This window comes from Struthio camelus, chromosome 13 (genome assembly GCF_040807025.1).
Source record: "Struthio camelus isolate bStrCam1 chromosome 13, bStrCam1.hap1, whole genome shotgun sequence".
Classification (NCBI taxonomy): domain Eukaryota; kingdom Metazoa; phylum Chordata; class Aves; order Struthioniformes; family Struthionidae; genus Struthio; species Struthio camelus.
In genome coordinates, this window is record NC_090954.1 from 14,110,837 (window position 1) to 14,133,984 (window position 23,148).

General features: G+C 40.1%; 1 long non-coding RNA gene across 1 annotated transcript; it reads left to right on the forward strand.

Moving 5' to 3' along the window:
* Positions 1-1,102: 1,102 nt before the first annotated feature.
* LOC104151045 (uncharacterized) lies at positions 1,103-7,578 on the forward strand. Its single transcript, XR_695718.2, has 3 exons — positions 1,103-1,231; positions 3,377-3,437; positions 6,966-7,578. It is a non-coding gene; the product is annotated as an uncharacterized lncRNA (long non-coding RNA).
* Positions 7,579-23,148: the final 15,570 nt, after the last annotated feature.

Below are 23,148 nucleotides of genomic sequence, written 5' to 3' on the forward strand. Positions count from 1 at the left end.
TTAGATAACCATAATAATATGTGCACAATATGCTTCCTTTTTCAAAAACTTCAACATGATGGTTTTTTTTTAATTCACTGCTGACCCAGATGTGAGCACACAATAAAGGATGATATGAAAAACTCTTCATGTTCCATCTTATGAGCTCAGCTTTGTATCTAACTGAGTGATGCCATCCCATGGGTAATGAAGATAACATCAGCAGACATTCTGAAATTTCCAGAATGCAGTTGCTTACTGGATAGTCTCTCATTTTCTTTTTTACTAGCTTGTAAAAAATAGCAGTACTCCTCAACTGGCTGTCCTAATTAAGATCCATTGAGCTTCAAGTTTAAATTAAAAAGAGTTAGTTGGTTTTCTTAGATTTATCTCGAAGACAACTTTTGAATGGGCAACATAGGCAGCCATGCGTATAAGATATGTCAGAAACATATTTGGGATCGGTATATTTCAGCAATCAGATACACTCATTTTTCTTAACACATGCCTGGTACGTTTTCTATGTTATGCCCAACAACAGCAATGCAGTACAGTGACCTGAGAGGACAGAAGAGGTGAAACTTCTCCTTGAAATGCTTGTTGTTAGAAATGGACATAATGAGGCAACAGAGAAGATTTCCATGACACCTGCTGTAACCGCTTTGGATCTGTGCAAGTTGATAAGAGCCACAATAAATATTTCATAATGCTTAACTTACATGGCATTTTCACGGAAGGGGGTTGTATTTGGGTATCTTCCCTTGCTATTTTGTAAGGTGTTCAAGGTACAATCAGATTAACTTGGGAGGGTATATGTAATCCAGCTTGTGTGCACACAGCAACCTTTTCGCCTTCAAAATGTATGTTCTCTCTGTGTCTCAATAATTGTTTTAGGGCAGCACTCTGGAATATTCTCATAGTGTTTCTCTGCCAAGAAGCACAAGTCCTTTCTAAAAGTTCATTTGCTTTTCTACCTTTAATCTACTCCACTAGGACATTTTTCTGTGTTTGCTCTGTGCTCCTGATAGGAAAATTACTTGTTTGTATCCAGTGCATCATGGAACAACAAAGCTAGGCCAGTACAGACCGTGCCCACTGGCAAGAGGGTGTTTTGGTCAATATTGTCTTATATGAGTGCCTGGGAAAGGAAAGAGATGAAAATAGGTGAAGCCAGCCTGGGATTTAATTTGTGTCAGCATCCAATATCTAAATAGAGAATATTTGTATCATCAGACCAAGCACCTGAGTTCAGGTAAGGCTTAAATTTCACAGAAGAAACTGATTCTTGTTCAGTGTTCTCATGGAGCCCAACAGAAACAGGTTTGAGACTCCAGGCAGGAGAGAGACTCAGCTTTGCAAAAAGAGGGAACAGGAACCCATTCAATTGTCCTTTCACACTGCTAAGGACATCATTTGTCCCATTCAAGATCATGGGATCTTCTATGCTGATACCTGACATTTGGAGATTGCACTCTGAAACGGCTTAGAAATATGAGAACATGTGTGTTGCAGGTCACCACTTTCATTTTGTGGGAAAGTTCACTGAGGAGCTTTGAACACAGAATTGGGAAAACTATATTTACCAGCTCCCTTGTGTATGTCCAATAACAGGGTACTTACCTGCATGCAGAAGCATGTTTAACACAAGCAGTTCATAACTATCTGATTAGGAACAATGCTTCTGACTCACTGAAACATTTAGCTGCATAGAAAAAACTGGTACATGAGTAGAGTTACATTTTTCAACTTTTTCACAATACGTGTTTTCTGCTGCTGCTTTTTAATTTGAAACCCACATACAGAGAGCTTAGCTTGCCAAAAATCCCCTAAAAAAGGTAACATGTGGTAGACCACAATTTGCAAGTTTTATATATTTCTGTGACCATAGCAGGAGATGTATTCAACAAAGTAGTGTCAGGGCTTCATAAAGATAAAGTTGACTCTAATGGAAGAAAACACCTTCTCTGTCACCAGCAGATAACTGAGCTCCAAACATTCAAGAACCTCTCTGTTAGAAAGGAAAAAGCTAGATGTTTTCTCAAGAGCAGCACTTAAGTATTTGCTGTTCATAACACTAAATATTCATGATTTTTAAAAGATTTTGTGGAAAATAACAGCTGTTTGCCTGAGCAAGTTTCCACGTCAACTGCTCGCATCACCAAGATGCTTCCTGTTCTATATTTTGGTCACTCACCAGACTTTAAATAGAGGTCTCTGTCATAAATCACTGAATTATGCTTGAAGCATGTTGGTAAAATATTGAACAACATGACTTGACCAGCAGTTTGTGTTCTCTAAAGATATAAGACAGACGGAAGAGGTGTTGAAAGAAACTGATTAATTAGCAAAAAGTAGTGCTTGATACTTCCTGTTTGCAAGTTGTCAGTCAGCAGCTGCTTTATCAGCCCCAGAAGGGTTTACCTAGCCAGGCAGGGCGCGCGTATGGCCCCAGCTGGTCTGTAGTTACGCCCTTCCTCAAGTTCCTTGCCGTACTGCTCCAGCACAGAGTTGTCTAAAGACAGTGAAAGAAACCATGATCCAGAAATATTTAACCCTCTTTTGCCTTTGCTCTTCAATTTATTTTAATTGCAGACAATAGTTTTAGGAGCAAAGAACCCACTTATCTGTAAGTGTTTTAGCACTAGAAAGATGTGCTGGAGTTAGCAAAAGGGTAACTTTTAAAATATATTATTAACACTATAAATTTACATACCCAGTACACGGGACTCAGGATGGAAAAAACACTCAGCAGCATAAAAATTGGAAATTAAAAGAGCTATTAATTTGCCATGAAATCAAGAAATGTAATCCTTAGCAGTGGTGCTGTTTCATTTTTATGGTTTTCCCCTCACATCTTTTAAAACATAATTTATTTGCATAAGTGTAGTCAGTTCTAAGGCTGCACACATTTTTCAACTAAACGGTATTAGTAATTTACGACTATGAAAAGACATCTGAAGTTTCTAAAACCCTCTTAATGACTGAGATGCCTAGTAACATAATTTTAACGGAAAAAAAGTTTCCAGCCTTATGAAATACAGCTACTTTGCAAAATTAGATTGTGAATATAGACATATTTTTAAATTACACTGTGGTTTGAAGGAAATGTTAATAAGTTGCAGCAATATTTTCTCTTCAGTCATTTTGGATAACAGTACAAGTGCATGGCTGTAGTTAAGGCTGAATTAGCACTAGCGCATGAAATCCTCAGGGATGTTTAACTTTATGAAGTCATTGCGTTTGGATTGATTTTTTTTCTGCAAATTTTCCACAAATATTGATTTCTTAAGCCTTTATTAGGGCTGTGCAGTTTTACAGACTTGCATTTGCTGATATCACTTTTTCCAGTGCACTTATTCTCACTTCTCACTTATTCTTCCACTTATTTCTCGAGCAGGAGAATAAAATAATAATAATGACCCTGAACTGGAACAGCTTTACATTGAAGCGTTTAACAGGTAAGTGTCTACGAATCACATGAAAAGCGTTTCGTACAGAAACTCAGAATCGTGGCTGGCATTTTGTTACGGGCCAAATCTCGAGCAATCCCACTCTCATTCCATTTGTAAGGCAGCTGATGATGAAATTTATGGAACTGCTTCTGTAGAAGAAACACTTACAGAGACTAGGGGCTCTCAGCCTGGAAAAGCTGCAGGAACGTGCTGCAAAAATCTAGGAATCACAAGTGGCATGGAAAGAGCAAAGGGGGAAAGAGTACACGCTGGATCTTCTCAAATAGGAACTAGGGATCATATAATAAAACTGCCATATGGCAGATTCAAAACAACTTTACTTCTCCTTATAGGGAGCTGGAATTTTTTGCACCACGGGATGCTGTAGATGCTAAAAATTTGCATGGGTTGAAAAGTAACTGGAAAAGCTCCTGGGAGAAAATCCGTTGAAGATGCATCAGCTGTAAACCCAATATGTCTGTGACTTTTCTCATTGCTATTCCCCATTAATGACCCCTAAGCAATTTAGATACAAACTTCACTTTTTTTTCCCTTTATCTTAGTTGGGCTTACATACTTTTCATATCACCTCACAGGAGAGCACATTATGTGCCTTTTCAATGAAAAAGCCTGAGGCTGGTGCCAGGGCCAAAACAGGCTGCTGCAGAACTGGACAGGGAATTGGATCCTCTCTTTCTCTTCAGAAAACATAGGGTTGAGGAAGTCAAGTTTGTTCCAATAATCCAAACTAATCCTCCTCTAGACAAGATCCTGTCCAGTGTTTGCTCAGCATCAGACAGAGCAGAAAGGACTGCCGCAAGAATCCACGAGCAGAAATGCTGGCTACAGACAATTGGCTTTCAATTATTGGATTGCACCTCAGGGGAAAGAGGCACAAACAGGTTCGACAGGCAGAGCAGATGTGTTTAGTAAGTCAAAAATCAAGAAGTGTAAGTGAAGTGTGGATGGAATTAAAACCTAGCGGGCAGGAAAGCAGAATTCACGCATAATCAGGAAACTATATTTCACTTGCTTTATAAAAAGCCACAGGTAGCAAATAATAGCTATAGATTTACTTGACAACCCTTGTAAGCCTAAAAAATGTGATTAATTATCAGATATACTTAGAAGATGAACCATGATGAACCAGAAAGTGAACCATTTCATTCTGATCCCTTTCAGTCCTTGTTTTCATTTCTTTCTGGTAGTCGCTGATCTCTATAAGCTAACCAATACCTTTCTGAAGCAAGAGAAGTCTTTTTCATAGGTTTGTAGCTTTCATAGCACCGTGAGGCCGAGACTGAAGGGTCAATGCATTTGCAATATTTGCAGTTGTCAACGGAAACATTGCCAAGGTTTAAGAATCGTCATCATCACCCTCCCAGGGAGATTTTTCAAAATGTCTGTATCAGTGGTAGATCTACAAAATGTACAGGCATATTTTGCATATTTTGCACATTTGAATGGGATGTGACCCAGAAAAGTCCATGTGTGGTTTAAGATCCACTTAATGCCCTGCACTATCCCCCTGCAGCAGTGGAATTGTGCATAATATTAATAGTAGTAGTATGCCATAAGAAGAATTAGCAAGTGAGGAAGCTTTTCTGTATTTGAAAATATGGAAAATTCACTTACAGTATATGGAGGACACATTTTGTACTCACTGGAATGAAGCAGAGGCCAGCTTGTGCTCTGCCAGCGCAGGTGGCCCGTCAAACGTTGCTCGGAGCTGCCAGGGCCGGGGCCAGGCTGAGACACATGGGAACCAGCAGGACACAGTTGCTGTGCAATTCCTAGCAAAACATTTTAAGAACCTTTCCTCCTTCTGTGTCAATAAGGTACTACCTCCAGCAAGTTTAATGCTTGCTAAGAGGCAAAGACTGAAATGGCAGAATGGCAGTTTTCTGACATTATTTCTTTGTGTTGCCTGTTACCACAAGTCATGTACCATCTTCCATGCAGTGTTGCATTTTTTCCTTCAACAGAAAAGGAGCAGTACTGTTTTCCACAACATTGCCTAACCAAGGAGTTATTGGAAAAAAACTTGGAGCCCCTGTGGCTACCAAACAAAAGTTGTGCTGCTTGAACTGGAAAAAAAAACAAAACAAAATCAAGCCAATGCTCATGTTATCTCATTGTACGGTATTATTAACTCAGTTTACATAGTTCGATTGTTCAGTATATAAACTGATCAACTCGAAAGAAGAAGTTGTGCTGTGGGATTTTTCAGCCTGCAGTCAACAAAGGGGAAATAAGCAGACATTGTTCCCCTTTTTAAGATACACTGTGAAAAAGCAGCATTCCTGCTTGCTTGCAATGGATAGTTAATAGGTAGCACGTTCAATAATTGAAGTGTAAAAGCCATCTCAGGAAACTTGAATGGTGTTATCTCCATGTTGAAGAGCCACTTCTAAATATCACTCAAGAGAGCTTCAGTGCATCCAGCAGATGAGCTCCCCTTTCCCGATCACCGCACACTTGGGGAAGGCTGCCGCAGAAACAGAGCGGTTCTAGCTGGGCCTTGATTTAAGCAGCACATTGTAAAACACACAACAGAAGCCTGATCTTGCTATTGATTCAGCAAGAGCAAGTCTCAGTATTCCAGTGTTACACATCAAAGTATTTCTGCCAGATGGGAATTTTCCAAGTGTTAGGCAGATTAATTATAAAAAGAGAAAAGAAATGATAATGTCTAGGAATATTCCAGCTATCACCTATATACTTTCCATCTTCACTTGGCAAGTCCTGGATTTGCAAAAATGACATAGACTTCCAGGCATTATACAATAAATGTAACAATTACTACCCGCTATGGAAGTATCTTGAAAGAAATGTGCACGAGAAGGGTAGGGCCTATTGTCATTGCTGCTGTTGCTCCATTGTTTTTGCACATAAGTGTCTTTTAAAGGTAGATTGAATCTGGCATTATGAACATGCTAAAAATCTGGCCTAAAAATATTGTACCATTGACACACAATTATATATCTTATATTGATAATAAAATTGCATTTTCTGGATTTCTCTGCAAATCTGTGATAGTTTGTGCTCTTGAAATAAGCCGATAAGTTGTAGTTAAATGGTATGTACGACTGGAAGCCAGTAATCCTTTTCATGAAAAGGCTAACGTAATTAAAACTCTGCTCTTGGAAAATCCTTGGTGCACATGGACAACTCTCTTTCCCAACGACATGACAAAAATAAATAATGTCAAACTTCCTAGTAGAGCCCTGTGAGGTATGTAAGTTGACTGGAACTGGACTACGCAGTAGCATGCAATGAAACTGAGATTTTCTATTCTAATTAGGCCATCAAATTATTTGCATTACTAAATATAATTTAGTTATTTCCCTAACCTCATATTTGCAGGTTTTAAAAACTTCAGTTAATAAAATGTCATTTTCCAGAGTGAGTTAATTTGACCACAACCGCCATCCCATACATCCCGCTGTGGATGTGCACACACTTCTTCGTGTAACTTTAATTTTTAAATGAATATGCTTGAAGTATATTGAGCGTATTTCATTTTCCTTCCAGAACGTGCCTTCTGTCAGAGTTCAGACGACCTCGCTTAGTGGGACGAACATTCCCTGAAATAACGTTTAATGAGCTGCAGAAGTGCTTCTGAAAGCTCGTTTTGAACATGGGGTTTGTCGTGCGGATAACGTTTCCAAAAGTCCCAGCTGCCCGACAAGGGGACGGCACCTCGCCCTCGCAGTTACGCGTGTAAAGCCTCGGCACAGGGGCTCAGGGACAAGCTCCAGGTGACTTTCCACACTGCATGCAAAGCGCGGAGGGGTTCAGCCTTCTCCCAGCATCAGCACTAACGCTAGCGATTCTCGCCAAGACAAGTTTCTAAGGCCGTGACGGTCAGCAGAAAAAGCAGCTGTGAGCAGAACCCAATTGTTTTCATTTTGGGGGGGAAAAAAGTGCTACAGACAATATTAAATTAATTGTTTATCCGTGACCCCATACCAGCAAAGATAACCGGATAGTTATTTAACTGTGGAAATTTTAATAGCTGAATTTCCTGATAAACTTCTGCTATGTTGGATGACTTCACATTCCCCATATCTAATGCTTGCTCAACGTGAAATTTTAATGACATGTCTGTTTACATACTATAATCTTGTGGAAAATGTGCATTTTCTCTTAGGCTTTTTTTGGAGTGGGTATTTGTTCTTTCCTGATTGATAGAATAAGAAAGAAGGAAAGACAGAAATGCCTATTAGCATCTATCATTTTTTATCTCTGTTCAGCACCCTAAAATCATGGATTATTAAAACTTGGTATTTGCCAGGTCTTGCTCATGTGCCTAGTAGTTCAGATGTCTCTCTTCTCTCTCCCAGTCCTTGAATCTCCTGTCGTAACATTTCAGTAGGTCTCTATTCCTACTTCCAGGCAGGCTCAAAGTACTACAAGAATATTTTTTCCCCATAATAATTTATTTTATGTCCTGAGAAGAGCTAGTACCTTAGAAGCACAAACAGGAAAACAGAGGAAGGCGATGAAAAGAAATCAATTCACTTTTTCCAAAAATTCACTTCTTTATCAATAATTATTGTTCCCGTACCACCACTTATCTTCCACACAACCCTTGCCATAGGTTTGAGGGCCAAAAATGAACTTTTCACTTCACTGCTATGCAACATTGCGTTAACCAGCCAGGTTGTGCATCCCCATTCAATTAAAAGCATGCACTGACTGACGGCACGTTCAGCTACGCTTTGCAACGTATCTCTAGGCTGAAGTGCCATTCAGTGTGCCTGCCCAGGTACTTCTTGGGTTTTTCAGCCTCCTTGTACCTGCACGGTCACCGCTAAGGCTCCTCTGTGCGGCCTGGACGCGGCCCCTCGCCTGCGCCCCGTTAGCTCACGGCACGGCTTGGGCTCTCTCCAGCTTGGCAGTGGGCTAGCGCTTCGAAAGCTAACTTCACAGCTGTCCTGTCTCCTTATCCCACCTCCTTTCTGCTCTGGCCCCATGGAGTTTAAAAGGCAACTAAAAATAATACAGTTGGGCTCTGGATGTTATTGATACAACCAGTTCTCGGCTTCCTTGGAATAATGATGTATGTGTCTGCCCTGCGTTGCCAAATCTAGATATTTTCTGGCAAGTTGCACAGTACCTCCTTAAGGCCCAGCTCCTAGAGTTGTGCAATTATGCGAGAAAGCCAGGACCAATTCAAAAAAAAAAAACAAACAAAAAACAAAAAACTTCTAAACCTCATGTTTGTGGTGGCAAAAGGTTTGAACATACAGGGGAGCACGCCTCAAGGCAAAAAAGATCCTGTGCTATCTTCTTGTTTCTTCATGACTTTTAAGTTCATTTCATAAATTTTCTGGGCTCTGAGCTCACAATTTTCAATGCATGGGTTTGGCATTGCTAATGTAAACACTCAGTAATTAGCACAAAGTGTCCCTCTGTTTTGGAAGCTGCTAAGCCACTTAGTTATGAAAAGTATTTCCTAATGTGAAAGAGCCTTCATGTTTTACAGCACTACATGCTATATCAGTATTGCAGGCTCCCAAATAGCATGATCAATCTTACAAATTTTCAGTTCAAGCCACTATATTATTAAGTTATAACGAAGTGAATGCTTAAAGTTCCAGTGTGGCTAAATGGTTTTGCAGATTGCTAGCAATCTGATGCATTGTTGGGTTTTTTTATATTTTGCTTGTTGTAGTCCACTAATAAGGAAATAAATTGCAATTCACATTACCGTATAACTGTAATTCTGAGATATGAACTTTTTATTATAGACTGAGCTGAAATAATTGAACTCATTTCACTTAGGCTGGCCTTTTCAAGCTGAAGAAAGGTGTTTTTCTACTTTATCTCCTCTGCAGAGCAGGAGGAAGACTTCTGCACTTATCTAGCGAAATGCAGCTGTTTATGATTCTCTTCTCTTCTACCTGTTAGCTGATATCATACAAGTGAAGCCTCTGAGAGAAATCTTCCCTCTCATTTTATACTCCACATTATCTTACATCTACCCATATTGTCCTTTCAGGAATTATCCTCAAAAAATGCATAATAATTCACATCAAAATTTCAAGGCTGGCTTTTGGTGCTGGGTACATAATTATATGTATGCATTTGAGCCAAAAAAAAAAAAAAAAGCCACACAACACTATGTGCATATACCTATTGAGAAGTTTCCCTCCAGTTTGTGGACACTATGCTGATTGGGGCTCTAACAGCTTCCCCAGTTGAATCTGTTGTGTGGCACCTGACCACATCAGTTCCTTTCCACGTAATCACTATTCCTGTAACAATTAACTTTGAACTTCTATCTCTAGTTAGGTTTAAGGACACTGAGCACTGTCAGTACATAGAACCTGTCTAATCATGGACTCTGAACCATAAATCCTAATGGTAAGTAAGATCCTACTAAGATGCATTTGAATGACACAAAAAATTACATTTCTGCTCTGGTCTATCTGACTGTTAATTACATATTTCTGGAATCATAGAAGACCAAAGAGGTTAACCACAGCTTGAGAGTTACCACCTCGAAACAGTCTGATGTGACACACCGAAGACACTGAGCACACTAGCTAACTTATCTGCCCCTTGTAATTACACATAGTGCCTGAGACATACATCACCTTGCTATCTACAGTACATCCTGGTCATGCACAGGAGCTGCTCACCTAGTCGCACCTAATAATAATAGATTTTAGCACATGCTGCCTTAATTAGACTATATCTTAACCATTTACTCACTTACTATTTCTCCCCTGAGATACAGCTAACTACGGCTGTAATAGAGACCTTTACAGGAAACCTATTATTATGCTGCTGCTTTGAAATTTAAAAGCGGCTCCTGCAACATGACTGACAAAGGAAACAGGCATGGTTAAGAATGAGCTTACAGATTTACACTTTAGAAGTCAGATTTATCAACTTAATGTTTGTTATCTCAAGCTAGACACCTAATTCATTGTCTGGACACTCTTTATAGGCAATGCAGGGGCAAACTGCAAAGGACAACTCAACTCCCACAGGTCAGGCTGGAGTGACTATCTCATACCCTCGTCTCTGAGTGCAGCTCCTCCATACGACCACTCACAAACCAGCTCCTATGGACTTGCATGTGGCTGACCTCAGCCACACTGAGCGGTCGCTCTAACTTCAGTGTGACTCTTTTCACTCATCACTTAAAAATAAATATTTATATAGAGTTTTTGTGATAATGTTAATTTCTTACACAAAAAAATGAAAAGGGATTTTAAATATGAGAATCCCCATCCAATGCAGCTGAGAGAGCAACTCAGGTTCAGTACAACACTTCACGCTGTAACTGAAAGCACTGTGATTCCACTGACGTTACATTGAATTATGAGCTGCAGCTGAAAGTTCATAAAAAGATTCCTTTGCATTCACAGGAGTGTTTACCTTTACTCCACTTGCACTGATGTGACAGTTTGCATCATCCTGAGCGTTCACCAGCTCTTCCCCTTCTTTGAGCGTCCCTCGCCAAGGAGCCCAGTGGGCATGGTCCAGAGGGAAGCCTGGGCACACAGCAACAAGCAGGCAGGACAAGCTGCCTGCGATTAGCGCACTAGCCTCTCTTCTGCCACATTTCTGCGTGGTAGTACAGCACCCACCGTGACAGAAGTAAGAGTTACAGTCATTTCAGAATGCAGGAATACACAGAGAATCAAATTTACCTAGGCATATTGAACTGAAACATGCGGAGTCAGTGTGCCAAGAGCAATGTCTTTTATTATATTATTACAAGGCTTACAGGAGCTATGTATTATTATTAACACTGAAATTCATGGAAGTAATCTAGTATTATTAATCATATATACATACATGAAAAGGAGGGCTTTAGTTCCTGACCGTTCCTGCTGGCAATTTCTGGTCTGGTTCCCTACAATTCACAGAAAGCAAAACGTGCATCCATTTAAATGTATGAAAACACACCATTTACTGTCCTCTGGTACTTAACAAAATTGTGACTCTGTTACTCATCCAAAAGCAAAATGTGACTTTCTGTATCAGCAGTATTTACAAGGCACTAGATAACTCCAAAACAAGATGCGCTTGCTGAAATGTAAAATGACAGGCTGTCAGAAACAGCTGGTGAAGGTCTTGTGTACAGTGTGGCATAACAGCCTGCAGCTTTTAAGTCCTTTGCATCATTTAAAGAAGTCAGCTTATGTTGTAGTAAATAGAGCTTTTTCCTGCGTTATAGGAGGTGGGACATCCAAGTAGACAGGCTCAAGACAATTTGTGCAAAGTCTGTGCTTTTGCAGAAGTATATCATGTCTCTGCCATATGCCAATGGCAGTAAAATATTCCACTCATTTCTAAGAGGTTTCCGCTCTAACGCGCCCTCCCTTCTTCCCTATGTCCAGCTGTCACTCAGTTCAAATGACACTGTTGTTACTCTATTTGTCAAGGTTTTAGAAGAGCAATACCAAAAAAGGTATTCAGTTTGGAAAATATGTTATGTGTTCTTGGAACTGCCTATAATCGGTGACCTCATGACTTTAAATATAAACTCTGAAACTTAAGAATTTATCTGAAGGAATAGTAAGATTTCATGCACATTTTGTTAATCGTGCTCATTTAGAGCGACTTGAGGAGATGGCTTGTTTTGTTCCTTTTTTCTTAGGATTTGCTTTGCAGCAATTGACAGCACTGGCCAGTGTTAAAGGCAGCGGGTCAACTCCCACACGCCTCCCACTGAGGATCTGACCTGGGCCTTGTGCTAGCCAGCCCTACCTCAGAGCAGCAATGCCAGTATACTTCAACCACCACTCGCAGTTCCTAACTCCATCCCTCTCCTTTTCCACCTGTCCTTTTTAGGATTTGTCATTCACCGTGCGATCAGGATGCAGTTCAGGACCACAAAACAAATCTGTGACAGGGACACAGCTGACTTCTCCATAAGGAGAGCCATCATGGGGAGAGCCATAAAGGACCGTCTCACTCTCTGACAACGGCCAGTAGCAGAGGCTTAAGAAAGCAATACTAGCACCAGGAGGGGCAAAGCACTTGGGCACATGCCTTTAGTCCACGCATGCAGCTACACGCGTCCTTACCCCAAAGTGTTCCATGCGCAATTCAGATCAGAAACGAATTGTGACAAGGTAACTTCCCGCTGCCTCCTGAACATTGCCGTCAAGTAAAAGTTGCTTCAGAAATATAGCTACCATTCCCAAAGTCGTATTTATTTATAGATGGCAGAGACCAAATCTCAAGATGTTTACAGAGATGCAAACAAGAGACAGCTGCCAGTGACTGAAGGCACTGTGTGTGTTTTGGGTGGAAACGAGGCAGGATAGGCCAAGGTGCCGCTGCTGCTGCCCCACTGGCGCAGCAGAGGGGCGCTGGCCGCGCGCCCACCCAGGAGAAGAGAGGCAGGAGAGCAGGAGGTGGACGGTGCCTCCTCTTTTACAGAGTCCCCCGTCTACAGACCGTCGGGGAAAGCAATAGGCAAGATCACCTTCGTTACAAACTGCTGCACAGGCAGCGCTGTGAACGGCCACGTTCAGTGTGAAAACTCCACCTGCTCGCAGCCCGACTGCTTCCCGTGCGTGACCGTAGCCCCAAGGAAAACTGTAATTACTTGCCTCCGCATGCTCAGATAAGAGGAAGAGCAGTTTTTTCGCTTGAGCCTTTGCTTGAATTGTGTGTGGGGGAATGTCTCATTCACATCGCATGGAACATATACATGTGTCATTGAGCCCACAGACACCAAACTGTACACATCACGCATCGGGATAAAGTAGCTTCTTCTAGTAATCACTGAACTATGTGGTTTTAGCTTTCAATAGTTAATAGCTTCTTGTGTTCCCTGACTGGGCTGATGTTGCAGATGCTTTCAATAAATGTTTATAACAGGCTCTCTTGGAAAAGCTGGCTACTTATGGACCATATGCGCACAGGCACACTTTTTAAAAATTGCTTTGTCGCTTTTGTCCCTGGTTTGCAGTCCTGCATTTTTTGAACTTGTAATTTCATTTCCAGTTCCTTATTTATGTATTTCAGTACACAGCCCCTGAACCATGCTTTGCATTTTGATGAACATTTCCTTTGGTAAAAACAGCAGTACAGCAGGCCAAGCAGCCTCTATCAGCTGAGCCGATTCTTGTGGTTGGAAGCAGAGTTGCTCTTACCCGTGTAATTAACTTTTGTAGCTTAAAAGAACACGCACCCTTGCTGATCTACAGTATACAGCTGGTGATTAAATTGCAAAAAATTCTTTTCACCAAGACATTTTGTTCTATTCCAGTACTCTTGGGATGATCACATGGTCATTCAAAAATTGTTGATACACACTATTCTGTCATTAAAGGGAGCTGAGAAAGCTCCTAACGCAGAGACATGAATTATTTCTTTTGAATCAGACTACAACAGACATTCTAAAAATATCTGAGGAGAAAACAACAGTGTCCTAAAAGCCAAAAAAGTAAAGTAAACAACAGATAAACCTAGTCAAGGAACAAAAACAACAACAATAAAAATCAAATAAAATCCCCCAAACAATCAACAAACCGAAACAAAAATAGAAAAAAAGTTGTAAAGTGTCACTGGAGACAGTCACAAGGGATGGTGAAGCCAGCAGTGCGCAGTAACATGGGCAGAATAATATCTTCAGCAGGCTGCAGAGTGGCTGATGGGGAAAGGGAAATCCGGTCTCGGAGACGGTAGCTATGTCTTTTTTCCTCATGGGTACAGAGGCACCACTTAAAGCCAAGTCTCTCAATCTACTGGCTATAACTTACGCACTTTGTGGGCACTGGATGTGCAATGAATGTTCAGACCTTCCTTTTCAAAGGCTCGAGTAGGTTAGATTTTCCCTGATATAGCTGGATGTCACTAGTGCTTCTCTGAATCATATTCCTTATATCAATGGAAGCAGTGGTCACTGGCCTGAAAAGCAAGACAGAGCCCATTGATGGGGCACTTCTGTGTATTGACTAATGATTAGAAGGTGTTCCAAGTCTCACCTGAACGCCAAATAAAAAAGAAGAAAGGCAAATCTGTCAAAGTCTGTAGAAGCTTTAGTGGGAGACAAATTAACAACTGGTTCTTGAGAGAAGTGATATTCTTAGATATTTGCAAAACAAAGAATTCATGGAAAGTAGATACCTTTTGAGAAGAAAAATATGATTTTTACTGCTATTGGAAAAACTGCCTGGAAAGCAAATAATTTTCTGATGAAAGCTAATTTTGTCAAACAAAAGCCAGCAATTCTCATCAGGTTCATCACCGGTGTCCCACTGAAGCTCTAATTAGAGTTGTATAATGGTCCCCCTTTCTTCTCACAGATCCAGGCTTTTCTCCTGGATATCCCAGGAGCAGTAATTCCCTCAGGTGCTCTTTCCACGCACCCTTGGGCGCATCCCAATCGAGGGCCACAGCCTAGGCAAAACGTTGCCACAATGAGACACTCAAATCACGTCTCTCCAGGGTAACTCTGACAGCACTTCTAGCTTCTACCCTGCCCAGTTCTCTGCAGATCAGACATGTTTCCAGATAAGCATCCAAATGTAAATACTTTTTTAATGCCAATGGTTCACCAAAGACTAGTATCTACCATAGCACCGTATGCGTGCATATTGTGAATTGGGTAAATCTGAGTGCTCTCCAGACTCTCCTGTATTTTCATCCCATCCTTTCAGGTCTTGTCTCACTTTGTTTTAAAAAAGTGCAGCCCTTGGAACAACCTTCAGTTTCTTCTCTGACCAGGGATGAGGCTTCAATCTCCTATACTTTTACATTCACTTTTTTTATTAGTTCTTACTACATGCATTTCCTCAACAGTTCCCTCCAGGCCGTCTACTAGAAGAATTTGTTTCGTCTCCATGCCTGCCTCTCAGATCATAAGCTTTTTAGGGCAGGGACTCACTCACTTCTTACTGTGAAAGAACATTCTTACTCTACTTTGTGCAGTGTAGGTTTGTACGTACGTGTTGCACATGTAGATTTATAGCACAAAGATACTGAGCAATCTGTAAATCTTAATTACTACTCATCATATATTTCCTGTTTCATAGTCACATTACATTATTAGTCAAATAATATCTGTCTTACTGAAGTTAAACATTACACGGTTTTGGAAACTCTCCCCTATAGCCAAATGTCAGTCATTGCGGTATGCTTGCTTGGAAGGGGGGAGGAACAGAGAAGCCAACAGAAATATTTCTACCCATTGGTGAGAGGTAAAATAAAAGACCCAGTTGCCTTAAAACTGAAACAAGCAAGTAAATTCTCTTCTACCCCAACCCCTGCCTAAACCTCAAAAAATGTTAACATCTTACACGTGTCAGGAGTTATTTATCAAACTGTTTGCTTGTCAGCCACTGCAGTACATTCTGTCCCTTTGCTAAGATACTGTAAATTCATGACAATGAGTAAAATTCTCTTTGGCAGGAATATTTGTATTTATCTGAAAAAGAAAATTATCAGCTTGCTTCAATGCTGAGACAGTCTTTCAGTGGCTAGTGGTATGCAATTATACCAAGCTCTCTCCCTGTGCAAGCACACTAATTTGTGGTGGACAATGTTTGTTATTTCAACAGGAGAATTTCAGTTTGGCTGAAGCTAATTTTTTTCCTGAAGAGCTTCACATTTTTCTTCTGTCGTTAGATTTACAGGCTTTGTGCACATGCTGTCCTCTGCCTCATCTGTGGACAACTGTTTAATATCCTCCTGTGGGGATGACTGGGTGCTAAACACACTATATTTGCCAGCCTGGCCTGCAGCTTCTGTGCACCAACTGAGAGGAAAGAAAACTTGAGGTTATTCCTCAGCGGACCAGGACAATTTATGCCAAAAACCTCTGTAAAGCAGCACAAGTGAGAAGGTTAACATCCGAGAGACAACATTAAGAGTGACTCGGCTCTGTACACTAGTCTCACAATTGAACCAGTTACATGGATGCTTTCACTAAAGCAAAACATGTTTTGCTTCCCTCTCCAAGTTGTAAAGGAAGCATTTTGTTGTTTAGAGAACTGATGATCTGAAACCGGATGAATTTCTATAGCCAATGTTAGGCTAAAGTTTGGATTCAATAATCTAATTGTCCATCTGCCCATAAAAACGATTCTATGAAACACAAGATGTTTTTCAAAGAAACAGAGCTCCACAGCCTGCTGTTTGACAGCGGCTGTAAAGAGCTCTCATCCTACCATTCTGAAATGATCAAACAAACAAAAGGGACAACAGACCATCTTTTATGCTGCATCCTAAATATCTCCCTATGGAAGAAGGGTCTAGACCTGACTCTTTGAAGTTAATCTCCTCTACACTTCAGAGAGATCAGAACTGGACCCTAATTTTCTCTGCTTTTGTTTTAAACCAGAGCAGAAGAACAATGATTGCCATTAATGAAAACCAAATTGCAAGACAGTTCAGCAGTTCATTTCAGTAATTCGTCCCAAGTGGCGCGGATGGTCCCAGGTTAGCATGGACTCAGAGGCATCACACATAAAGCCTTTCTGATGAAAGTCCAATAGTCCCCATTTCAGAAAGCAGAATCTGACCAGGAATGGTGGGCTTCTCCCTGAAAACTCGCGTGATGGAAACTTATATACACTTCAGACTGGAATGGGAAATGTTAATATAATTGAATTCCCATTAATGGAATGTTAACGTCCTTGCTCATCAGACAGAATGTGGATCACGACTTTATAAATACATGTCTGTAATTACAATTAGAGTACTTTATAAAGAATAACAACCATTCTGGCTGGGAATTAGCTGTAAATTTTAGTGTTAACTGAGATTGAATATTACATTTTGGTTAATATAGATCTCACAAATATGAATTTGGTACATGCTGTCAAGCAGTCAGTTATAAATTTGGGTAATACACTCAAGCAATCATTCACTAGGAGTAAATAGCTTAAAAAAAAAAAAAGAAAAAGAAAAAAAAATGCTTTCCCTGGGACTGACCACAATTCCAGCTCATTAAATCCCGTTTAATGCAAAGTTTATTCTCATTATTTATCTTTATTTCATAACAGAGCACTTGTTCTCATGAAAACATAACTTTGTTCTCACACCCTTTCACAGTACATGCCAAACTGTTTCTGACATATTTAACTTTGCTGGTATTCCGCTACAACTCTGAAAAAACTAGTTACTGAATGACATGAGGGAGCCATAAACTTTAGCACAAGATGATCACAATGCCAACAATTTATCTGTAGGATCTATTACAAAAGTTAGCTGAGCTGCTGATCACTTGAAAAAACAACCAGTGATGAAATTCTACAACAAACACAACACACATTTAATGCTGTCAGGCAATCTTCAATATTTAGACAGGGAAACAACCTCAGATATTTAAGAATTTTCTCTCAGTCTAGGTATTTCATTTTTACAGAAGGCAATAACCAGGCAACGCCATGTTTGCAGCTTGGAAGAGACAAATTTGTATTCACGGTTTATGCATATTAGAAAAGTTATTCTTTCTTGGAACCATCACTAAAAAAAGGAGATATGCTATGGGAGAGAAGAGGTAAAAACCCAGATGATTATTTCTGAAAAGAAAAATTCAGCTCCGCCTAGCAAACCCTGCATTCTACAAGTTGTTACGGAGAGCACCGTTTTCAGCACTCCCAGGTGAAAGGCTAAGAAGGAATCTCTGGGTCTTACAGTTTTCACTGCTTTTCCCAGTGTTGATTTTTCTCTTTGCCGTTTGCAACAATGAATTTAAATTCTTTTTATTTATTTATAGATTTTAAACAAACAAATCTTCGCCCACGTAATATGCAATACTCATGAGATATAACCGAGGCTAGTAATTAAGATAAGCAAATCTAACTAATATATCATTTGTGGCCTCCTACACATTAAAAAAACTTCCAGAGAAGCTAATAGAGGCTTACTTTGCTATTTGAGAGTTCTTTCTAAACATAATTTTAAGCCACTTCTCAGTATAAAAAGAAAAAGGAGCAATCAAGGTGCCTGGAGAATTATCTTAAGTGTACATATAACTGTGTATGCTACATTGATTCATATGGTATAGTGATGCAGAAGAGTTGTACAAGGGGAGAAATATTAATTATTGTTTCCTTTCAGAAATAAATACAGGGGTCTGCGCTCTCTTTACCAAACACCTCCAATTCATACCCAAATTTGAATTCAAAAGAAGTCCCAACCCTCCTCCTCCTTCTTCTGCTTTATTTGAATCCAGAAGCTGAATAAAATTTGATATGTTTAAAATCCAAGTTTCATTTTTGTGTCTCGGCCCATTTCTAATTAATATCTGTTTTACTATTTTCACGTTTTCCACTTCACTGAACAAAACAGAGTGCTGATCTGTCCATCTTCTTTCTGAGACAGATATGAAGCTAAAAAACAATACTATCTTCTCATTTATTCAATCACCGCCAAAAATGACGGCCCTGCACTCCTCCTTTAAGCTATCACTGAATTTCATTCTGGTTGGAACATTTTAATAATAAAAGATACTGAGCTCCTTATAATCAGTGAACATTTATTAATGCAAAATCACATAGCAATTCCTCATAATGATATGAAGTGTCCAAAGCATTGATCATTGATGGAATTTGTAATCAAAGTTATTAAAATGAATTAGAAAAGGAAATAGTAATTAAATCCCAGTTACTGGAACGTAAAACCGCTCTAAAGTTAAACAATATGGGTGTCTCCTCCAGAAAGGAGGACGTTGGTAACATTTCTTTCCTTACTGCTAGTTGAAAATTGAAGTAACTTTTACGGAAAGATCTTTTTCTTTAACAAAAATACTTCAATAACATTCTTTATTCAACAAAGTATTTTTATCACTTCTATTTTTTCCCCGCGAAAGACATATTGTTCAAGCCTTTCTTTTACAAGAGAGACCACTGCATTAACAGACCCGGTAAAACTCCATGGTTTTACCATCGGCTGCACAACCAGCACCACACTGTAGTAGAGTTACTGCCAAGAGCAAAGCAATTGCTCAGTGAACTACTCTTTTTTTTTCAAATGCAAGTGGTAATAACTGATCCTCTTCCTCATCTTGATCTTGCCAGATTTACTGCAGCCAAGACCTGAATCTAATCTCCCACATCCCCAGTAAACGCCCACAGTAACCGGCTATCTTTGCCAGCCTCCCTCTGGCTCAGTGAATGAATCTGCCCACCAGAGCCAGCAGCTCCGGCCACAGCGCGGGACTGAGAGCTTCCCCAGGCTGCCGCAACCGCGGGGAACAAAGCCACACGCACCTCCCCGGTGGGAACCTGGGAGCGACTTGAGCTAGAGCTCTCTGCTTTGCTGAGAAAGCCAGCTAAAATTTGCTGGCTATTAGGGAACAACCTCAATCCCTTGAGGTAAATCTCTCACTTTCTCCTCATTATTAGGCACTGTTGGCTCCCCTGAATGTTTTTTCCAGGAAAAGTTGCATTTTCCAGTTGAACCAATTCAATGGAAGACTTAGTCCTGTATGTATGAAAAGGAATTTTAAATTTCAACTTTTATAAAACCCAAGTGCATCCTTGTTTGCATTCACAACTGACAAGTTAAACATAGCTATCAGAAAACTCAGTGCTGCAAAGGAAGATGTGTATATTTAGAAGCTAGATAAAGCGTTTTGCTTTTCTGTGTCTAACAAAGTCAGTCTGCAATTTTTCAAGCAAAGTCATACCAAAGATTAGTAAACTAAAAATGGTAAATTTCATGCAGAAATAGGAATTAATGATATTTCAAGACTTTTTTTTATAAACACAAAAGTGTGGAACTCATGCTGTGGGGCCATGAAAGACTAAAGTATATTTTTATGAATAACAAGATCATTTTTAGTTAATGTCATTTTTGAGACTACTAATGGAAATACTGATTTGCTGCCCATTGTTAAAATAGTATTGGAAAAACACTCCCCGTCAGAACACAAAAAAACAACAAAAAAAAAACCAAAATGCAAAGAAATCTCTCTGTCATCCATAAAAAACAAATAAAAGAAAATTATAATAAATAATACAACCTCAACTGCACATTTGAGCACAGAATTTGTGTTTAGGTCCTGTATCAGTACACTGGAAGACCCGGTCTGTGCTGTAGACAATTTATAAGCAAGCAAATACACAAATCAAAGAGCCAAGAAACACATAGGCATTAACAGAGAAATTAGCATAGGTCTCTCTTCAATATTTTGTTCCTCAAGAAATTATAACAAAAACTGTTTCGAGTGATAGGGCTTTGAAACAAACTGATGCAAACTTGTGTGAAGTCCCCATGGAATCAAGAAATATTCACTACAAGAAGCGAGGCCTTCCTACTCTCTGGCATGACCTTGCTTGGAGCAACACGGAAGCAAAGCTGAGCTCGGCACACCGCGGTAACTCGGCTGGCCTGCCCGTACCACCTTTCTCAGCTGAGCCCAGTCACCGAGACGCTTTGGAGCAGTTGGGCACAACCGACCGGCACACGAGAGCGCTCCCAAAGAAGAGTCCAACTCATACCTTACAACATAGCTGTCCTGGGAACGAGTTTGTGGCACGCACAACTGTTATTCCTGCTATCATATTTAGCAGCTGACTGGCGGCTCCTAAAACCCTGGAGGGAATGCTATGGCTAACCCTGTTCAGAAGGGATTTGTTTCAGTAGAGTTTATGCTCACAAAGGCCTCTGGAAAGAGGCCCAGTGCTAACTGAATTATACTAGTTTTGTTGGGACTTCTTCAGTAAGTCTGTCTGCTTTTTAAACTTGCTTACTTCAGCTAGATTTGAATATATTTCCAAGACTGACACTCTCTTCCTAGCAAGGTTATAATTTCAGAAAAAAATTATCAGGCAGGAAAGGCTGCCTCACGCTAGATAGATTACACACACAATTTTATGTGGAAGGAGGCAGAAGAAAATTGTTCCTTTTGAAACCAGAAATCACCACCATTTTCCCAGGCAAGATTGCTATACTTACTGAGTTTACCAGTCTATGTCTACCATTCTCCCCTCCTGCTGGGCAACCTGACGGTTTCCGAGAACATCTCTGCCTGTCCTGCTCAGCCATGGCCTCCACCAGAAACCTCCAGCACTACGTCAGCACAAGTTCCTCGATTGTGTCCCAGTAAGTCCAGGTCCCCAAAAAGAGCCGACAGTATTCAAAACCTGGATAACCAGTGCATAAAAACTGCCCTAGGATTTGAGGCTGGATATTACTGCTTCTGAAAACTCACTTTTAGTACCAAGCATAGAAAACCACATTTTTCTATTTTCACATCTGTTGCTGAATCAGAGCTTCCTCCTTTGCCTTGTTATTCAATAATAATACTGACAGAGACAATTAAGAACTCACGTAGGGAATTTGCATTTAAACCGAAGAAATCTTGATGTCAAAATCCAAAGGTATTCTGCTGAAAAAAACATCACTACATTTAGTTTCATTCAGCATGTGGCTTCTAACCAACAGTATTAATTCTCCCATTCAAAAACCTATACATCTAGGGAGCGAAGGTTAGAGGGCAGATTTTTATAAAAAAATAAAAATCTTGTCATATGCACAGCTCCCAGCTGTAACCACTGTCTTAGCACAAAACAAATGGAAAACGCTAGCATAAAAAGGAAACATTCAAAAAGGCAAACAGTAGCATTAAAATCTAATTGCTAGTGCCATTGTACAAGAAAGAAAAAAAAAATTAGCAACAACATCTTATTAATTCACACTGCATAACTTCTCAGAGGAAGGAAGGAATGATGATAATCAAATGCAAAAACATAAGCCGTTACATTTTTCAACCAAAATTTTGAGATTTGCCTCCCCTGCTTTTCTATAAAACATCTAGATATCTACAGAGAAATATAGAGAGGATGAAAGGGTCATTTGCAGGTGAGCAAGCCTTCGAGCAGATAAGCTGCTCCAGCGAAGTATTTTCCTGTGTGAAACATCCCCTTTTCTGCAACAAAGGGAGCGTTGTAAGTTGGTTATTATTATCACAAACATGGTTCACAGCAAGTTTCAGATGTCCTTCCTGGAGTCTCATGCAAAATCCTCCTCTCCATATCTGGAGCCAACTTGTTCAAAGTCTTGCCATGCTAAATAAGTGGGTTGTAGGAAGGAATTTTCCTTTCTAGCAAGACACAATTTCTTATTGCTCACCTGTGGGTTCTCAGCGAGACATCTGTCTGGCTCACGTCTAAGCGTACAGACCAAATCCCCAACACTATCAAATCAGCCTGACACAAGCCTGAAATGATGCATCTTAAAGTATGTCCCGTCCTCACAGTAACTGGTGTTACCTTGCAGCCAACGAAAACATATTCAACCGCAACAGGCAGTTGTTTGTTGCCTTTCCCCGGAATATCAGCTCAGGGAATGAAACACGGTGAGAAGATCTCTCTGCTTCTGGGTGCTAATCCAAGTTCTTAGGAGGTTCACCTGTCATCTTATTGTTCTAGAAGAAAAACAGGTGCTCTGAAAATCTCTTACTGAAATTGAATTCTGATCACTTTGTAGCATACTCTTTGCTAAATGTTGGACTGTGAAGAACAACCAATTTTCTTGACAGCTAAATCCACACAGCAGACTTCGGAAAAGCTTTTAGCATGACTGGCATATGTTGCAACTTCACTTTAAGCTCTGTAAAACATGTGTCATAGTTTCCGTGGCAGACAACAGTGTCATCCTTAATACTAAACTAGTATGGAAAATTGCTGCATCATTGCTAAAGATGGATTTCCTACAGTCCGATATTGAAGGAGCTTAGCGACAGGAAACCAAATCATTTCTAGCGTCGTTACAAACATTTCAACGT